Here is a 21,633-nt window from a genome sequence, read left to right on the forward strand (position 1 = left end):
GGGTGCAAGGTAGTATTAGTGTACTTCAGAACACACTTATACACACACAAGATCACACTCCCTGACCCTTGGCCAATTTAGAATTGCCTGCTGACCTGGCATGTCTTTTCAGGCACCTTTCTTGTTCATCTGTGTTTTTCCCATAAAGTATAACTAGATAGGCTGAACTGGCATGGCATTGTCACTTGGTTCTTTGAGTAAGGTTACACATACTGTCTTATTCAATGGTGGCAATAAGGTTCAAGAGATTTGATTTTTTTTTCATTATGGAACTTAGCAGGTATGGTTAGCTCTACTTAAGGAAATGCCACAGGTTTAAGATGGAAACAACACAGATTACGCTTAAGCCTTTAAGGGTAACTGCAGGTATTTACCTATCAAAACATTCTATGAACCTGCATAATTCAGTTAAGGGTGACAGCCAGACACTATCCTAGCAACATCATTCACAAGGTAAAAATTGGCTCTGAAAAAGGTGCCAGTTCTTTGGAAGGTGGAATAATGCTTTACACTTAGTTATTCAAAATTTTTCAAAGTTAGTGACTTCTTGTGCCGCACAAATTAAAAGTGAACCAACCACTTTACAGATCAGACAGATATGGTTAGAATTAAATTACATATTCTTTGTTTCTGTTTCTTGTTTTCTATTGAGCATTGCCTGTTGGAAATATTTATTTTCAAATCATTATATTTTATTAATTACCTAATATTCTTCAGTGCACAGGAAAGAACATGGATGTATAGTAGCATGTAAAATCTTTAGTTTATTAGTACAACTGTGTGATGAAATTTGTTAACTGTTTCTTCTGTTGCTTTTCTTCATCTGTGTCTGCATAATCACCTTAATTATAAAAGAAAAACATTAGCAGATCATTCATTTTACTCACATATTTATACAAACCCAGCCTATTGCATCTTTTTATTACTTAGACATAGTAGAGCTGTAATGATGGAGATGACACTCAGCAGAAAAAGGAAGAGAGGAAGCTGCCCCAATATTTTATCCATGTGTTCGTTCGAAGGCTGTTTCTGTTTTGTTGTGTGATTTGGTAGTTTTCTTCTGAATTTACACAAACTCTAGAGAAATGAATGCCCAAGATTCTGTCTTGAAGGCACTTTCCCTAAATCTCACTAATGTCATTGAGTATGAATGCATTATACGCCTAGCCTAGATCTTCTCACAACTTCTGCTTAAAATTTGAAAGGTTTAATGTCCCTGAGTTTATCAGAGTAATGTATTTGAGAAATGAAATACATTCTTAGATATAAACTAAAAACGGAAAGAAAGATATGAGCAGCAAAATCATTTAGTATAAAAATATCACCTTTTATTATTGCAGAGCAAGGAAAGAAGTTCAGAAAACTATGAAAAGGGCAAGGTATAGCCAGAAGGCCAAAAGATTACAATAGAAGAGAAGGACAGTGGAGTACAAAATTTGGTATTAAGCAGAAGATCCGTAATTATGAATGAAGATAGCCATACCTGAAAGTATAAAATTAAACATAACAGCAGTGCTTTCACGAGGGCCCATTAGACACGATATCACAAGGAATTAACAGCTACAATGGATGTTGAGATTAAGCAATTGAAGGTCCAAGTCAAAATGTTAGACTTGTACAAGAAAAGGCAAATCAAAGGCAGAACAAATGGTAAAGTATTTAAGGAGAAGAGCTTTGGACTAAAGAAAGTGTAAGTGTAATGCATTGATACTAAAATGCATTGCTATTAATGTACAAAAATTGAGATTTGCAAAATGCATGTACCTGTAACTTATGCTGTCACATGTCACAACCGGTCTATTTCATATGTTCAAAATTGATTTAATAAGCTAGTCTTGCTTATTAATCATATAGGGGGCTGGTCTTACTCCATATAATTTTGAAACGGCAACTCTTGGGACTTCTCAATTAGGTTAAACTGTTTAAGGGGTTATGATGCGTGCCGCAGGGACCTGTAAAACCATGTCTCATTCTGCAGTATAGGGTCTCATCTGTTTTAAGGATTATTTTAAGACCACTGCTATTTGCAGAGCACAAAAGAAAATGAAACTGGAAAAATGTTTATAAAACAATATTTTTAAAATGTTGATGCGTCCCTTTCTCTGCCAGAGACCTGCACCCACTGAATGTACAGCTGCTTGTCTAAACAAGTAAACCAAGATTTCCAATTTCCTTTTAAATTACTGAAAATCCAATCTTCTTCTACGCCCATCCTGGTTGGGCAAGTGATTGATAATGCCAATTTGTTTAGTGATTGTTCACTTCCTTTCTGCTGTTGATGTGAATGGTAGGGTCGTAAGATGAAGTGGCCTGTTGCTATTTCAGTGTCCTTAATCAGTACGGTTCACTGTATATTGACAAGCACTGAAAGGTTTATTGGGGCCTCATCTTCGACAAAGACAAATCACAAGGACTAGCCTGAAGGAGAAGGAGAAAAAATTATGGCAGAGCAAACAAAAAGTTAATCTGCATTTATAAGGCTTTTTTTCTGACATCTATTAAGGGCAGTTCTGTATTAAGATAATGTATCTTTGCATTGCAACAATGGTACTGCCCCATAATAGGGAGAATTTGTGTTTAATTCAGCATGTTCTTTAGACCAAAACATGTACTTTCAACTAAATTTACCACACTCTTATTCAGGATATCTTTTCAGACAGATATAGATATCCCAGATGCACCGAGCATAGAACAAAAATTTAGTCTGAACATAATTTTTTCAAAAAGGTAGATAAACATTGGTAGGGCTATTTTATTTTTAGTAAATGCCTGTTTATCACCATACATTCATCCACTTTTTCAATGATTTATCCAGTTAGGGTTACAGTGCATATTCCAGCAGCTCTTAGCACAAGGAGGTAATCACTCTGTATAGAGAGCCGGTTCATCACAGGATACATTTTCACACTCATATCCACTGATGCTAGGCCAACTTAGAGTTACCCGAGCCTGCAGTGGTTTATAATATGAAAAGAAAATAGAAGTGCACAGAGGAAATCCTGCACTGCATTTGTTATCAAAATGTTACCATTCAAAAGGAAAAATAGTTTTATGAATGTTCCCAACTAAACTGCTTCAGCTTATCGTGGAAATTCCATTTAATGATCCATACATCCACTCCCTAATTACTATTAATTAGCCTAGCATGTACACTCACCTAAAGGATTATTAGGAACACCATACTAATACTGTGTTTGACCCCCTTTCGCCTTCAGAACTGCCTTAATTCTACGTGGCATTGATTCAACAAGGTGCTGAAAGCATTCTTTAGAAATGTTGGCCCATATTGATAGGATAGCATTTTGCAGTTGATGGAGATTTGTGGGATGCACATCCAGGGCACGAAGCTCCCGTTCCACCACATCCCAAAGATGCTCTATTGGGTTGAGATCTGGTGACTGTGGGGGCCATTTTAGTACAGTGAACTCATGTTCAAGAAACCAATTTGAAATGATTCGAGCTTTGTGACATGGTGCATTATCCTGCTGGAAGTAGCCATCAGAGGATGGGTACATGGTGGTCATGAAGGGATGGACATGGTCAGAAACAATGCTCAGGTAGCCCGTGGCATTAAAACGATGCCCAATTGGCACTAAGGGGCCTAAAGTGTGCCAAGAAAACATCCCCCACACCATTACACCACCACCACCAGCCTGCACAGTGGTAACAAGGCATGATGATTCCATGTTCTCATTCTGTTTACGCCAAATTCTGACTCTACCATTTGAATGTCTCAACAGAAATCGAGACTCATCAGACCAGGCAACATTTTTCCAGTCTTCAACTGTCCAATTTTGGTGAGCTCGTGCAAATTGTAGCCTCTTTTTCCTATTTGTAGTGGAGATGAGTGGTACCCGGTGGGGTCTTCTGCTGTTGTAGCCCATCCGCCTCAAGGTTGTGCGTGTTGTGGCTTCACAAATGCTTTGCTGCATACCTCGGTTGTAACAAGTGGTTATTTCAGTCAAAGTTGCTCTTCTATCAGCTTGAATCATTCGGCCCATTCTCCTCTGACCTCTAGCATCAACAAGGCATTTTCGCCCACAGGACTGCCGCATACTGGATGTTTTTCCCTTTTCACACCGTTCTTTGTAAACCCTAGAAATGGTTGTGCGTGAAAATCCCAGTAACTGAGCAGATTGTGAAATACTCAGACCGGCCCGTCTGGCACAAACAACCATGCCACGCTCAAAATTGCTTAAATTACCTTTCTTTCCCATTCTGACATTCAGTTTGGAGTTCAGGAGATTGTCTTGACCAGGACCACACCCCTAAATGCATTGAAGCAACTGCCATGTGATTGGTTGATTAGATAATTGCATTAATGAGAAATTGAACAGGTGTTCCTAATAATCGTTTAGGTGAGTGTATATCTTTAGTAAATGTGAGGAAAACTAGATTATCATGAGAATAACCCCTTATATATTTCCTAGTAAAGACTCTTTACTTTTAAAACAAAAATAGACATCTGCAAAGTTATCTAAATTAATTTTAAATATAGAACACACAATAGTTGATCGCATAAGTATTTAGTAGATGCAGCTTTGTCAGACAAGACAGCCTGAGTCCCTATTCTGCTTTGCATAACAGGGTGCATGGGGATCACAATTGAACAATGAATTTGAATTCTGAATTCAATTGCGATCTGAACTCTTAACACCAAGACATTACCATGGTTGTTTTTAAGCCATTCATGTCTTAACTTTGAGTTTTTGGTTGAGGTTGTTGTCTAGCTGGTGAACAATTCTTCTACTAAGACATAGGTTTCTTGAAAATTGCATTAGATTTTCCTCTAGGATTTCCCTGTATTTTACTGCATTCATTTTGCCCTCACAAGTTTCCATGTTTTGCTGCTGAGAAACGTCCCCACAGCATGAGGCTACCATTACTAGGATACACAGTGGGGATGTGTTTTTGATAATGCTCAGTGTTCAAACATGGTGTTTAGTCTGATGGCCAAAAAGCTTAAACCATAAAACCTTCTTCCAGCTGTTTTCAAAGTCTCCCATTTGCCTTCTTTTAAGATATCATGTGCACTTTTGTAACAGTGGCTTTCTCTTTGACACTCTCACATAAATCTGTGACTGGTGAAGTACGCGGGCAAAAGTTGTTGTATGCACAGAACCTGTAATTTAACTATTGTCGCTTGTAACTCCTTCAGAGTTCTCATAGGTCTGTTGGTGGCCTGCCTTACTAGTCTTCTTCTTTTATGATCACTCAGTTTTTGTGGACAGCTTGCTGTAGGCTCATTTTCAGCTCTTCTATACTCCTCCTGTTTCCTAATTATTGATTTAACTGGACCCAAAGGGATATCCAGTAACTGGATATTTTCTTCTATTCTCCTGACTTGTGCTTTTCAATTAACTTTGCATGGATTTGCTTGGAGTGTTCTTTTCTTTCTTCATTTTGTAGGTTAGGCCATGATTCTGACTCACCACAAGATAAACCTTTCAGATCAGGTGCATTTATGCTACAATCAATTGAAACCAAAGGACCACAGGCAGGCAAGCCAGGCGATCTCCATTAAACTAATTATGTGACTTCTAAAACCAATCAGCTGCAGCAGTGAGGATTTAGATGTGTCATATAAATTAATACTTATGCAATTGGTTATTTTGTGTTTTATACTTGTAACTGATTTAAAACCACTTTGAGAGATCTTTGCTCACTTTGACATTAAGGTGACTATTTCTGTTAAACAGTGTCAAAAAAGCCACATAAAATCCACAGTGATTCAATATTTTATAACAATAATTCCATCCAGGCACTGCACTCAAACCCAGGACTCTGGAGATGTCAAGCTGCATCACTAACTAGCCTGTTACTGTACTGCCATCATATGTATAATCTAAATAATTCTCTAACCTTTGTTAGATTGCAAACTATTATTATTGTACAGGATGATGGATTCTGTAATTTCATAACCTTCTTTTGAGCCTAGGTTCTTCAATACATATCACAGAGAAACATAGCCAGGGAACAGTACTGAAAGACACCCCAACTACTGCAGGGCACACAATTTTCAGTCTCAAATTGACCTCTAACGATTGACTTTTTGGGATAAGGGACATAACCGAAGTAACCTCAGAAAATCTACAGAAAGCATTTTCACCAGCTCAGGAATCAAGCTGGGTCTTTGGGACTGTGAAGCAACAGCATTATAAAATACTGTGGTCCTCTATAAATATATTTGTTGTTCCTAATTATGTCCAAGAATATGTTCTATGCAGAAGTGACAGTCAGTCCTACTTTTGTGACTTGACAGCACTATGTTTTACAGCTGCCATAACTACTTGATTCTATTGCAGCAGTGGGAGTAACTCAATTAGCAAGATGAATTCATTCAGAACCAATGGTAACCTACACATGTATCCTGTTGATCAACGTCTTAGTCTCCCCTACCTCCCACGTTCATTCTGTTTAATAGATGGTCATTTCTGACAGTGAATCCTCAAAGTTATTACTCATAAGGGCATTGATCTCTTTTCATCAAGAGTTTAATGGAAACGGCTGGAACACCCATAACAAGTCAGCTTCCATAAATGGCATTTTTCCTCACTTTCTGCTCTATGTCCTAGGTGTGGTACAACAGTGGCCCAGCAGACCCTTACAGTGTACAGTATTTCCAGTCAATTCATTTCATAATTAACAAGCATATTAATCAATATATTTAATAAAGTATTTTTGGTTGACTACATCTATCCTGTTGATCAACGTCTTAGTCTCCCCTGCCTCCCACGTTCATTCTGTTTAATAGATGGTCATTTCTGACAGTGAATCCTCTTAAGTTATTAGTCATAAGGGCATTGATCTCTTCTCATCAAGAGTTTACTACAGACTTGGCTGGAAACCCATAGCAAGTCAGCTTCCATAAATGGCTGTTTCCTCACTTTCTGCTCTATGTTCCTAAGTATGGGACAACAGTGGCCCAGCTGACCCTTACAGTTTTCGGTATTTACACTTTTCCGTTTAATTTCATTCCACAATTAACAAGCATATTAATCAATATATTTAATAAAGTATTTTTGGTTGGCTTTAAGGCAAAAAGTGAGTCACATGTCAAGTCAACTGGCCTCTATCAGACTAAAAACAGGGAAACCTTTCAAATTATATGTCTAGATAGTTGTCCTTACTTTTTAATTATTTATCTTTATTTCTTCTTGATTGTACAATATTTGTGTTTACTTAGTAAAGTGCCTTTTAATTGCACTCTTTGGGAGGATTGCTGCAAAAATAGAGATAGAGTCTGTCATTAATGGGTGACAGAGTGGTTAGTGCTGCTGCCTCACAATCCAAGTGACCTAGGTTCAAATCCTGGGCTGGAATTTTACTGCCTACTTTAAGTTTTTATGTTCTCCTTATATCTCTCTAAAAATTCTCCATTCCTCTTACATCCCAAAAATGTGCATTTTAGATTGACTGTTTCATCTAAACTGACCTAATGGATATGAGTATAAATCCTTAACCAAGAGGACAGGATAATTTCTGACACCCTACTACCTTGCAAATGGTGTTTTAAATTGGATGATTTGTTTAATTTATGCATTTATTTATTAATGTAAACTGCATTCACTATAGCCATGATGGTCTCCTTATACTTATAGTTATAGTTTATATACTAGGGGGCTCCGCCACCTGTTCGCTTCGCTCGCCCACCCCCGTGTTTGGTTTACCGGATATACAATTTAAAGAGATTGTTATTTTCATGGGAATTGTTACATATGCATTATTTTCACTTTTACTTTAAAACTTTTGTAAAAACAATACTTGTCCTTTATTTCTGGCCCCGGGTGTGGTTACATCTCTTTCTCATAGGATGTATAACGCTGCTCGTGTTGTGATGGGGGTGCGGCTGAACGCATGCTAAGGAGATGTCTTCGGATCATCTGTTGTCTTTCAGCTGCTGGTGAGCTGCCTGTTCTGCTTGTCTCGCTGCCCGATCATTTCAAAGCCTGTACAGCAGCTGTCCTTTTGCCACTTTGTGTCTCTGCCTCTCGTGTTGTAAAGGGAGGCGAGGGGTGGGGTGTGGGTGGCTACGGTGGCTGAGCGCACACTAAGTAGAAGCAGTCGGATCATCTGCTGGCTTGCTGCTGCTGGCGATCTGCGTGTTTTGCTTGTCGCTTGTCGTTGTTTTAAGAGCTGGGAGCACATGATGCATGTCTGCCAAAAGCATTCCAACAACTGCTACTTAGATGTCCATGGACTTGTTTTAAATGATGGCTCATTGCCTTGTCTCATGTGACATTGTAAAAACAATACTTGTCCTTTATTTCCGGCCCCGGCCATTGTTAAATCTCTTTCTCGCAGGACATATAACGCTGCTCACTTTGTGAAGGGGGAGGCGGCTGAACGCATGCTAAGTAGATGCCGTTGGATCATCTGCTGTCTTTCTGTTGCTGCTGCTGCTGTCGTGCTGCCTGTCGATCATTTTTTGAAGCCTGTACAGCTGCTGTCCTTTTTGCCACTTCGTGTCTCTGCCACTCGCGTTGTGAAGAGGGGGGTTAGGGAGGCTGAACGCACGCAAGGAGAAGCGGTCAGATCATCTGCTGGCTTTCTGCTGCTGGCAAGCTGCGTGTTTTGCTTGTCACTTGTAGCTGTGAGCAAGTTAAAGTGTCTCTCACGGGACTTCAAATTGTCTTCCGAGAAGATCAGGTCTTGTCTCCCTAGTCTGCCTCCCCAAGATTTTTTTTTATAATAGAGAGATATAGCATAAATGCACACAAAACACTCATATGAGGTCCCGCATACAGTATATGGCACAATTTTAAAGATTTAATTTAAATTTACAAAAGCTTTTTTGTGAGATGCCGAGAAATATGCATATACTGTACTGTACTTATGTAATCAATTTTTAGGCTGTCAGGTAAAACCAATATACAACTAGTTATAATTGCTTTGAGCATCACATTTTGAGCATAATTTATGATTTATAGGACAAGTGACCTAAGGATTTGTATATTGCTATGATTAGTATTTCTGTTTAACTTTTCCAGTGTGTCATTGAGGTTATTTATAAAAGTTTAAAATCATTTCTAATGTTTTAACAGCAAAAGGCAACAAATCCAATATTTGTGTTTTGTTTTAATTAAATTAAATTATTTTGTGCATCTTTTCAGATGCCATTTTGTGGCTTGTGACAGTATCTGGCAGGGGATTAGTTTGGGCAAGCAAAGCTACAAGGGCATCATTGCCATGATGTGTTGACCCATTAAGAGGTGTGGTCTTGGAGGTCACTCAATAGTGAGGCAATATAAAGGTCAGTATGATGCATTTCCTGGCCATCTAAGATTTCAGATAAAACCGCATTTCTTTGTTTGACTTTTAGTGTCCTCATCCTGGGCTTTGACTGATGATAACAAATTTTAGTTTCTGTTTCAGTTTAGGTGAAAGATAGGATGGATCTCTGGTTTAGACTTTTGGTTCGGATTTTTGATTACATTTCATCTTCTTGTCTCATACATTCACACCTACCTCCTGTTTCTTTCAAGGCAGGACATTAATTACTGTGAGCACATTATACAGTATAGATAAGTTCCTACATAAGGAAAAAAGTCAGTGGTTACTGTGCTTAGGTCAATCTAGGATTCAGTATAGTTTAATCAGATGAGTTTGAGTTTTTTTTAGCCCTTGCTGGTTTGTGTATCCATGGTTGTATTATTTTTTCATCAAAAATAAAGGTTTCAAGCATCCGATATTGTTAACATTTTGTTAAGTAGCTCCCCATCCCTTTAAATGTCTGTATATAAGTGATGGCACCATTTTCAGATTCTGTTTGCAAAGAACATCATACACTGCCACACCAATGTGATCATGTAGCTGAAATCGCCTCCCTTATTATCATAAATAGACAAATGTACCAATGCCAAAAGTCAAAGTACTATGGCATATGTGGCTTCTGATTTTTTGTGGTAGGGTCCTAAGGTAATACTATTCCCCTTTTTACTTTATTTTTTATATTTTTCATTGATTTTAATTAAAAGCAAATGATAATCCATACAATGAAATCAAATTTAACAAACTGAAGTTCAACCCCTATCCAAAAGAAAGTGAAGAGAGCCAACCAACAAAGTAAATCTTTAAAAGCAGCAAGTAAGGAAGGGTATCCTTTTCCCTTGAAAATTATTCTACAATGTTATTGATTAGCTCTTGTCATATTTTAAAAAATACTTTATTATGTATGTATGTCCCAAATCACATACTTTAACCACATTGTCAAGGTTTGCTGCAATTATAGCTGAACACTTCCAACAAGCAAATTAGACTGTTGTGTCAAAATTGGTGATAAAGTTCATCTTTATTTGTGTATAAATTAACTTAAGATTTCTAATTTTGCCCAAAATATAAATAAACAGAGTAAAATAAGTGTTGGTTAAAATAATGCAATGTGATAATAAGCTACCAGGTGGCTTTTTGTCTTAATATGTTTATTAGTCCCTGGTGTGGATTGGTCTTTGCTCCTGCATGGCCTTTAATGGAATGGCAGAAACAGGCAGCATGGCCTGTCCTCCTCTTCTCACGCTAGAAAAAGGTAGAAAGCAAATTTCTTTGTTACTCCTGCTTTTATATTGGTCTGGCTTCCTTGATGTAACTCCCAAACCAATAGGGTATCGTAGTTTACAACAGTAGCTCCCAAACTTATTTCTGTGTACCCACTATGGCTGCAGGATTTTGTTCGAAACCAGATTTACAATCAGTAATAATAACCGATAGAACATTAGAACACTCTAGAAGAGAACAGGCCATTCAGCCCAACAAAGCTCGCCAGTCCTATCCACTTTTTTCCTCCAAGAAAACATCAAGTCAAGTTTTGAAAGTCCCTAACGTCTTACTGTCTACCACACTACTTGGTAGCTTATTCCAAGTGTCTATCATTCTTAATAAAGTATCTATCTATCTATCTATCTAAAGAAAAACTTCCTAATGTTTGTGCGAAATTTACCCATAACAAGTTTCCAACTGTGTCCCCGTGTTCTTGATGAACTCATTTTAAAATATAAGTCTCGATCCACTGTATTAATTCCCTTCATAATTTTAAACACTTCAATCATGTCACCTCTTATTCTTCTTTTGATTAAACTGTAAAGGCTCAGTTCTTTTAATCTTTCCTCATAATTAAACCCCTGTAGCCCTGGAATCAGTCTAGTTGCTCTTCTCTGGACCTTTACTAGCGCCGCTATGTCCTTTTTGTAGCCTGGAGACCAAAACTGCACACAGTACTCAAGATGAGGCCTCACCAGTGCATTATAAAGGTTGAGCATAACCTTCTTGGATTTGTACTCCACACATCGTGCTATATATCCTAACATTCTGTTAGCCTTATTAATGGCTTCTGAACACTGTCGGGAAGTTGACAGCTTAGAGTCTACTATGACTCCTAAATCCTTCTCATAGTAACTCATCTTACTTAATTACTGAGTTTGAGAACCTTTAATGTAGACCAATTCCCCAGCTTTATTCCAGTCATGCTTGGGCATGACTCAGCCTAGGTAGAATTAACTCCCATTCCAGCCCATCCTTTCCTCCTGGATGGGAAAGGAGTGCCATAATTTCCACCTCACCCTTCCATTCCAAGCTATGCTGGCCTGTTAATTACCTTTCATCTCAGCTCACCTGTATTCCCCCAGACTAGCTAACCAGTCAGTTTCTGAGATTTTATCTATACTAGTTCTAACCTGTACTAAGTTACCACAAGTGGTTTCTAAAGTATTGTTTTTTTATAAGTACATATTTTGTCATAATATTGTTACACCATGCACATGACAGCTACGCAGTGCAAAATCCAGTGGGTTCAAAACAGATGGACAGAAATAAACTACAAATAATATACAGGATTTAATGTGGAAATGAGACACTCATCTGACTTGCCTTAAGTATTCAGTTTATTCTTGAAAGTGGCTATTTGGTATTTTGATTTTACAACATTTGGATAGAGAGAATCTACAGACTGTGGTTTGTTTTAGCTTCAGCTTGAAAGTGGGCAGAAGATATAGTTGACACCTCACATTTTTTATTTAAATAACAACACACTATACCAAAACACAAAAAGCAAAGTAAATGCAAAAATGTTTTCCAGAAAAAAATCCATCAACTGAAAACTCAGCCCCCACCTGACTCAAGGAGTCATACAATAAGACGAGACCCAGTCTAAAGTGTTTCTATATATAGAATAAAGGAACTAATAAAATAAATATGTTTGTGGACTCAAACCCTTGTTCGTATAATTTTTTTTCAAGAGTGCTGTGTTTCTGATGGTCCAAAGACAAATTGCCACATTGATTACTAATGCTTAATTGATCCTAGTGCAAGTGTTTATGTGAGTCCATTTCAGAGTCCATTACTGCCTTACATATTTTGTAGGGCCTGATCAGTTGCTTCAAACCCAGAGTCAGACAAATACAGAAAATAACATAGGTTAAAATATTTTATAGAAATAATAAGATTGAACAATGTCTATACTTTTAAGGTTAAGCAATACCAATCCAGCAAAACTTGGGAGATCCCACACTTTGGTGTCTGCATTTCCTTACTCTCTCTTTTGTTTATCTACCCATCTTTTAACAAGTAGTTGAGTGAATGTCCAATCAGCATTGTCTTACATCTTTCTTTGTTACAGGAGACTCAGGTTTCTAAAAGCCACATGGCCCTTTCTTTTTAGTTATCCGACTGTACCCTTTTCACCCTTTGTATCTGTTTTTTAAACAAACCATCTCAGTGGTAATGTCAAGGTCATCTGCTGGCCATTTTACAGAAGCTTTGGGAATTCCTAAACCCCTTGACTGCCATAAATAACCAAATAATGCCCCAGTCTAAAATGATGAAAGTTTGTCTTCATAGTTGCAATAATAGCAAAGCATTTCATCTGATAAAAAGCAGGATTAATTGGTGTTTAGGTGTAATTCATAAAATACTTTTCTTTATATTTATTATATTTTTAAAAAACAGAACATTATAATAACATGCAAATCAATATTATAATAATTACATAGTAGTTACAACCATTTACTTTGAAATGCATACAGAGAAAACAAAGAGAAATAGAAATAAACGGAAAAAAATATTTCATTATATTTCTAGTATTTCTTTTCAGCTATAATTATAAAACACGTGCTATAACTGAAAATGAAATCCAAAATAATGCCCTGATAAGTACATGGTGTGTTAGCTGAGGAAATGAAACATAATGCTCTTTGTACATAATATTCTTAGTTATAACCGTAATTTGCCAGGAAATTACATACAGAAAAGCCATTTTCCTATTATGCCTGCATCTCAGGCTATGTGTTTCCCCCAAAGTACTGACAGAAGCTGCCAGAGCTGCTTCCTCTGAGGCTGAGACTCTGTGCTCATTAAACTTCCTCTTTTCCTGACCCAACAGCTAAAAAATCCCTTTCAATATTCAGGATGCATTTAGCTCATTCACTTGTTCTCATAGACCATAGGACGATGCCATTTTAAGCCCTAGATATAACAAGAATCACTTCAATGTCTTTTGTCTGTGTTGAGCTTTGGCAAAGTGTTGAGTTAAGTTATATATAATAATAGTCAATTTATTTGAGCTGCTTCAGTCAACAGTACATTTTGTGGCATAATGGTTAAGGTATTGGAAATCTTGGGACTTCAACATCTGAAGTTGTGCGTTCAAATCTTGCTACTGGCACAGTGTGACCATCAGCAAGGCATTTCACCTGCCTGTGGTCCAACTGGATAAAGCTAAAACAATTATAACAAATTGTACTTTAAATGTAAATTTTCTTTGATAAAAGCATCAGCCAAATAATAAGAGTTGAAACACGCAGTTATACATAAACTCCATATTTTTATGATCATTTTACGTGGATAATTGTATTCATTCTCATTAATCAGCTTTGATCAAACCTGGCAATTACAAGCCAGTTGATTTAGCTTGAACCATATGGAAATTAAGAAAAGAGACTATAAAAGGGACAAGATAAAATGATTACTTATGTAAAAGTGGGTTAAGTGGCTGTCAGCAAATCATTTGGTTACATTTCAGTTTTTTGTTTTTTTTTTCTTTTATCTTGCTTGTGTTACTTGGGTGGAACGTTTTTTGATTCCATTTAGGCTTTAAAACATGCAGATTACAATTCTAATACCAATTTTCCTAATTGAAATTTATTTAATTTGGTTGAATTATTTTTGTATCTTTTCAATGCCATATTGTTTTTCATTGTTGTTACCATCTTGTAAAATAATCACATTGCTGGTTAACAACCCAGGGTATGGCTGTGGCATCATGGTATAAAGTCTGTGACAAATTCTTTCTATTCATGGCAGTTAATGGAATGAAAACCAAGAGACTGGTGAATTGTAGTTCTGATTGTGTTCTTGGCAAACACATTCTTGCAAATGAAATTTTGACTATGATTTAGAATTCTGATTTTTTTTTTTTTTTTGTCTGGTTACAAATCTGTTTTTTTGTCCGCATCTTATCTTGTGTTTCCATTATAATTTTTTTTCTGTCCCACTTTTTCTGGCAACATTAGACAGGTGAAATCTTAGTTTACTAATTGGTTGAAGTTTAACAAAATGTCAAGTATAGTGCTTGGTATTAATTGCTCAAAGTTCAGAATGTTTCATAAGGTCCTATCAAACTACCAGTATTGGAAATTAGGCTGTAGTGTGTAGATGGGTACATAATTTGCATAAATACAAAAATCAAGGCGTTATGGCATGATAATCTTTTCCTTTATTAGGTGATGCCATAAGCAGTATCTGTTTTATTTGTACTAAACTGGAAGTAAAGTTCCTTCAAACTGGATTTATTTTACATTACGATAAAGAAGAGCAAGTGTTTTCTAAAGGTGATATGTAAGAAGTAGGCTAAATTAGAATTGGATATTATTGCTACGTAAAATGTATATAAAAGGAGAAGGGAGCCATAGAGAAAAAACTTGTTCACTCAAAGAACTTAATTACCAAAGTTTATTTCATTGAGAAAAGTAACATCCAAACCATAATAACTAATTAAAACAAAGGAATAAAAAGAAGTGATAAAGTAAAGCAAAAAATGTAATGGAAAGATTCAAAGAAAAATATAAAACTTGTTCTAAATATTTAAAAATGGACAAAAATCACAAAAATACAAAAAGACAATATATATAAATTCAAAAGGGAAAATGGCCAGAGAGCCACAGGAAGTACAAAACAATTCTACATATTACAAAAGGTCAGCCATTCAAAAAAGACAAAATACAAAAGAGCAATCCAAAAAACACAGAGCTTGTCAAGAGTCCTAAATTCAAATCCTAAATACTGTATTAAACAGGAATGAAAGCCGGTTTTTACTTTGAAGGGAATCAAGGGACAAATTGAGGTCATTATAACAGGTAAGAGTTAATACTGGGAAGACAAAGATACCGTATAGCAAACACAAGTCAGATAAATTAAACAAAATTCAATAACCAAAAAAAAATCTGAGCCAAAACATGAAAGCTGAGCCAAAATAAATATCTAATAATACCACTCAGAAATAATGTTAGTTATTTTTTGGACATCCACAAACTTGAATAAGTAGGAAGTGAACAGTGTAAACCTTTATACTTTTAACCCATTATTGTCACACTCTGCACGCTTTCAGTTGACCTTAACTAGCAGGGCATAGCAACAGAAAGATCCTAAAATGGAGGTACCCATAAGAAAAACAAGATGGTGCCATGATAGAATGTATTTAATATTTAGCATCAATAAAAAAAAAAAATAATCACTGGAATCCTTGGCTTCTAAAACTCTTAAAATAATGGTCCAAATATTTTTAGAGACCAAAGAACAGCTGGAAAAAATTGAAAACAAAAGACAAAACATGACAGATACAAAGTCAGAATCCAAAATGTGAATCAATAAATCTTCAGAAGGCCACAAGAAAGCAAAACCAAAAGTGCAAAAAAGGCGAACAAAGACACAATGGACAGTTTATTAACTAATAAGACTCAGCTCAGAGAATTGTACACCAATGTATTTATAACATGAGCTGATTACAGCACCTGACAGCAATTAACTTATAATTAACTTACCATGCTGGGGGCCCAGTCCCAGATGTTATGCTATGTGACATCATTAAAAGCCATGGCTGCATGTTTACCTTTATCAAAGATTGTGGATAAACAACAAAACCTATAGCAAAGACCTTGCTTAAATTTTCACTTTTAGGGCTTGACATTTTTCAATGTACAGTACTTTTGATATTGTAATTTGAATTATGTAGAAAGGTATGGAAAAAGTTATTAGTCTTTTTGGAATTTAAATATAGCAATACTTCACAAACTACAAGCGTGTCTAGCAATTAGGAAATGGTGCCAGAAGGTTAAGTCTCCCCAGAGATCCCTGCCTTTTTTTTGTTCACATCTTTAGGTCCCTGTATAATAAAAATGCCTGCTATCCACTTCACTTTAATTACATAATTGACTAACAATGGTAAATACAATTAATAAATGCAAAGCACTGAAAGGAAACAACTAAAATCAAACTGAAATGAGAAACTGAAAAAAATTGAACAAACAAAATGACTAAATCCATAGTCGAGCATAACAAAATCAGGAGTCATAAAGAAACAGGAAATTTTAAATCAAAACAAGTCCCCTAGAAGTTTTTAATATTTATTTTATTGCTTGGGCACTATGTTGCTCACAACTTGTTACCATAAGTAGTTTTAAATATTGGATGCTACTGCAAGCACGCAGTCCTCTTTTAATATACAGTATGTTCATTATGACGGCGAGCATTGAGAAGTGTCTGAAGCACGAGACCAGAGACAAGACAAGAGACAAGCATCAGGGTGGTGCCCATGGAAAACCACCATAATTATGAAATAAGGAAGATAATAATAGTAATAAATATTATTATATCAATAATAATAATGTCAAATGTATCTATATAACACTAATGTCTGTGTGTGTGTGTGTGTGTGTCTGGTCCCTCCAAACAACTTGATTGATCAGTCAATTGTGACTAAAAGAGTTAAGTGCTGGGAAAGTAAGGTAGACACACTTGAAGATACTAAGGAAAGATGAAAGAAGAATGATGAGAGTCACCCTCAAACATGGGAAGTAATCTCAAGAATACCAATGATGTTTACACAGTGGATAATGGGGGCCTGTCTACCATTGGTGGTAGTCAAAAAGTGGACAGGAGATGAGCAACTTTCTTCGAAATAAGAGTTTAAGAAACAGGCTTTACAGGAATGTGGTCGAGGGAGGAAGCGGCAGGCAGGACAGGTTGATACACACAAGGCTACCAAGAAAGACATAGGATCATTGCTGAGGTTACATGTAAAGCAAGAGATAGCAAATATTTTAAAATGTATTTATATTACCTGTCTAGGAGTTCTATAATACAACTTCTGTTGTTACTTGGACATGTCTTCAGTGATGAACGCAGGGGCAATGGGTGTTTTGGTTCTTTAAACATCAGACACTCTCACCTATCCAAGTGACACACTACTCCATGGATCTCTGCTCCAGATTCACAGCCACAGTAAGCCCTTTTCCACAGCCTTCTCAATGTTATTGGTGGCTTTTCTGCACTGTAGTTATTTTACTCTTAGGTTGTTTGAATAGCCCGCAAAGCTCTGGTACCCAACTTCAGCTGTCTGATTAGTCATTGCTCCAGCACTCTGTAACAAGATCTGCATATTTAGCCCTTTTGCATTCATTGACTTCTTCAACTTGGTCTTCCCAGAGTATAGTAAGCACCAACAGAGCCGCTTGCTTTGTAAACTACAATGTTGATACCATGTCTAGGCAGAGCAGGGTTGTTGTGCTGCTTTCTGGGAACTTAAGCTGCCTTACTATGTTGACATGTATCTACCAGTTCCATGCAGTGGCACAAAACCCTCTAGAGGAGCCAGGTTGATGTTGTGCCTTCTGCCTGCTTTGATGAAGGTGATGGAGTGCTTGGGGGCACACGGTTTCTTACTATGTTGAAACACTATTCTGATTATGTCTACCAAAGACCTTGAAACTTGGTCATTACACAAGTGCTGTCTCCCTTCCCCAATACCTTTGGGCAGCAACTAAGAATGTGTTCCAAAGGACCATTTTTCTGGCACAGTTGGCGTGCTGAAGTGTTTGCCATACCCCAACTATACAAGATGGCTGGGCTTGGGAGAACTTCATAAATTGATTTGATGAGAAACTTCATGCGCAATGGTCCAGCTCTCCAAAGCTCTGTCTAGGTGATCTTGTGCAGTTCCACCTGCTCCCATCTGGTCAAGGCACCTTGCTTGTACATGTCAACCATCTTGATGCAGCGTTTTTCCTCAACCTCTTTTTGCACCTCAACCTGCACCAATTGATGCTTCTCCTTTCTATGGGCTTCATCATAGTGTGGTTTGGGATAATACGCCAGTCCTGCCCATACCACTACTATAGTTTCCACCAAGATGTGCTGCAGTCATGCCTCCAGTCTGTTGACCTCTTCCTTTGCCTGACACTTTCTTCTGGCTTTTCAAGGATGTCTGCCAAAGCTACTTTATTAGTAGAGGTGTCTATCATAACCTCCGTAGCTTAAGTACCTTTGAATTCCTCTGATAGGTCACTTATGAGGTGCTGCAGCTTGGTAGAATGTACAAGACAATACTGCTTAAGGTCTAGGGCAGCCCAAAGCACATTCAGAGGAACTAACTGATGGTCTTCAATTCTCCATTGTTGTCACTGGCACTTCATAGACAAGAAGGGGCCAGCCTGCCTGAATTTAATAAGCCTCCACCTTGTGCTGTCTGTGAGGACTGACAGGGCAGTTTTCTCCTCATCTTTGGCCAATTTGCTATGATTCCTCAGGGATCTGAGTTCTTGTCTCAGCTGACTGATCTCAAGCTCACGCCAGTTTGGTCTAATTTGGTCTCACTGGGTTAATTCTTCCACGTTTTTCATCAATGCCAAACCTTTCTGAGCCTATGCTGCTTATGAGGGTGTACATGGTCTAAAGTTTCTTTTCAGCATCATCCTTCATTCTCACCTCCAGTATCTTGTCTACTTCCTCATCCAATAGGAACCACTCCTTGTTGCTAACAATAGGTCACTTCACCTTATACTGCTTTCACTTCTTGCTTTGTGGGGGAACTTGTGTTGCTTGGAGGTTCTGGGCTCTGTAGGATGAATTTGGGCCTGGCTCCTCCTATGTTGTCTGACTGTGTTCTGCAACCAGCACATTCTTAAAAATGAAGGTACTAGAGTGGTTCTTCAGAACGATGCTATAGTAGAACCATTTTTGTTTGCAAAAATAAACATCCACAAGAATGTTCCAGAAAAAACCTTTATTTATTCTGATGAATAACAGGCTCCATACAGTAAATAACATTAAGTAGATGGTAAAAGATTTGTGATATACCAGTGGGTCATGATTTAAAAAGGACTCTTCCTCTATACATAAAATAACACAGGCTAAGTTGAGGTTTTCTTAGGCCGGAGTTATACTTCACGCGACGCATGCTGCAGTGGACGCTCCTGCTACGCAAGCGTTGTAGTGTTTATACTTGCGTGCATACTTTACGTAAATCTGGAGGAATCCACCAGGTGGCAGTGCGAGATATCACGGTGAGAACATGTTCGGTTTCTCTGTGTTGTGAATTGCCTAGAACACTCATTAAATTCTGATGACACCTTACCACAATATCTCTGAAAAGGATGTTTATTGATTAAATCCATCAATTCAGGGATGTGTCCATTCCAGCAAGCATTGGGCACGAGTGAGAAACAATCCCTGGATGAGGCCTCAGCTCATCGCAAGGTGAATACAAGCACACACATACACTAGCGTCATTTTAGCGGCACCAAATCCCCAAATCTGCATATCTTTGGAAGGAAACCGGAGCACAGTGTGGAATACAAGCAGGAAATACCAGCAACATAACTCCCTGCAAGACAGCAGTGCTATCGCTACACCACCGTGACACCCCCATGTGTGTAATTATTAACAATATTCATTATTTAAATGAAATTATATGTAAAATGTAACATACACACTTTAATGCATTTCATCATGAAAGTGGTATCAAGTACAAATCTAAAGATTCTAAATGTGCAGAGAGTTGGAATATCATACATTTAATTTGTTCTGTGTGGTGATCTATTGCTGCTTGCCACTGCTGTCAGGTCCAAGAAGCTCGTAGCGATTAAAAGCTGGGATGACCTTTACGATGGTCTGCATCTATACTAATAAAAGGCAAAGCCCTCACTCACTCACTCACTCACTCACTCATCACTAATTCTCCAACTTCCCGTGTAGGTAGAAGGCTGAAATTTGGCAGGCTCATTCCTTACAGCTTACTTACAAAAGTTGGGCAGGTTTCATTTCGAAATTCTACGCCTAATGGTCATAACTGGAAGGTATTTTTCTCCATTAACTGTAATGGAGTTGAGCTGGAAAGGCGTGGGGGCGGAGTTTCGTGTGACATCATCACGCCTCCCGTAATCACGTGAACTGACTGTCAACGCAGTACGTAGAAAACCAGGAAGACCTCCAAAAAGCGCTTAAGAAAACATGCATTATATAATTGAGAAGGCAGCGAAACAATAAGAAGCGAGCGAGTGACATATACTACCATATTCATGAGTGCTGCTACCTCGGAAAGAAAGCAAGGTGTAAACCTAAACTTTAAATTAAGTTCATAGACAGGCTACGCTGGCGTTTCACATGCCCACAGGTAATGCGGGATACAAGTTTAATGAGAGGGCGCGGGATATAAGCGAGTTTTGATCACTTTGTAACTAAGTTAAAATTGTAGGTGAAGGGGTGTGCTTATGCAAATTCCGAGACTGTGTTTGTGGGGATTGACAGTTAAAGGCGGGTGGGGAGTCACGTCATCATCTCCCTCCCATTTACCTCATTTCGCTCTGAGCTGAGCTCAGCTAACGCTGTCTTCGAAGCAACTTTGTCACACTGCCACCAAATACTCACAGAAAAATCCACAAGTTAATACACGCTGTCTCTAGAGTTTCTCCACACTGAATCCTCCAGGCACTACTTACAAAAGGTTACATTGACAATCGTGTTACGTTATTTTTAAAATCTTTCCTTTTCTTAGCACAAGCACAGCTGAGAAGCTTGATGCATGTGCTCCATAAGCGTTAAAAATAATGCATTTAATCACACTTTGCATTACAAGCAAAGGGAGCTTTTGTCAATGCATGATTTCCTGGTACACGATTACATTGATCAAGCGCATCCCGATTCATTTTACCCTCGCACCACCTTAGTTTGAGAAGAAGTATGAAAAATATGAGGTTAACACAGAAAAACAGATCACCAATTCAAGCTTTATGAATAATCGATTAAGCCATCAATAATTGTTTTGGTAAAGCCATCCTCCTTCCATTTTATAATTTTTCCGCCACTAGCCATGATTAAATGAGCGGTAAAAAGTAAGAGCAAAGCGAGGGTGACTTATTTAGGCAGGAATATATATGACAGCAACACTCATGACAATGTCAATCATGTTACGTTATTATTAAAATGTTTCCTTTTCTTTTCATTACTTCTTTAACACACTACTTCTCCGCTCGGTAGCGGGTATTTTGCTATATATATAATATATGAATTACCTCCAAAGAGCGCTGAGACTTTTGATATCATGAGCGTGTGTACAAAACTGGGTCTCCTGCCCAGCAAAGTCGAGCAGCC

The 21,633-nt window shown here is 37.6% G+C and overlaps 1 protein-coding gene across 1 annotated transcript in view; it reads left to right on the top strand.

Moving 5' to 3' along the window:
- hoatz (HOATZ cilia and flagella associated protein) overlaps positions 1-21,633 on the top strand; it is a 97,558-nt gene that overhangs the window by 50,504 nt on the left and 25,421 nt on the right. The window lies entirely within an intron of this gene.

This window comes from Polypterus senegalus, chromosome 9, assembly GCF_016835505.1.
Source record: "Polypterus senegalus isolate Bchr_013 chromosome 9, ASM1683550v1, whole genome shotgun sequence".
Taxonomy (NCBI): domain Eukaryota; kingdom Metazoa; phylum Chordata; class Cladistia; order Polypteriformes; family Polypteridae; genus Polypterus; species Polypterus senegalus.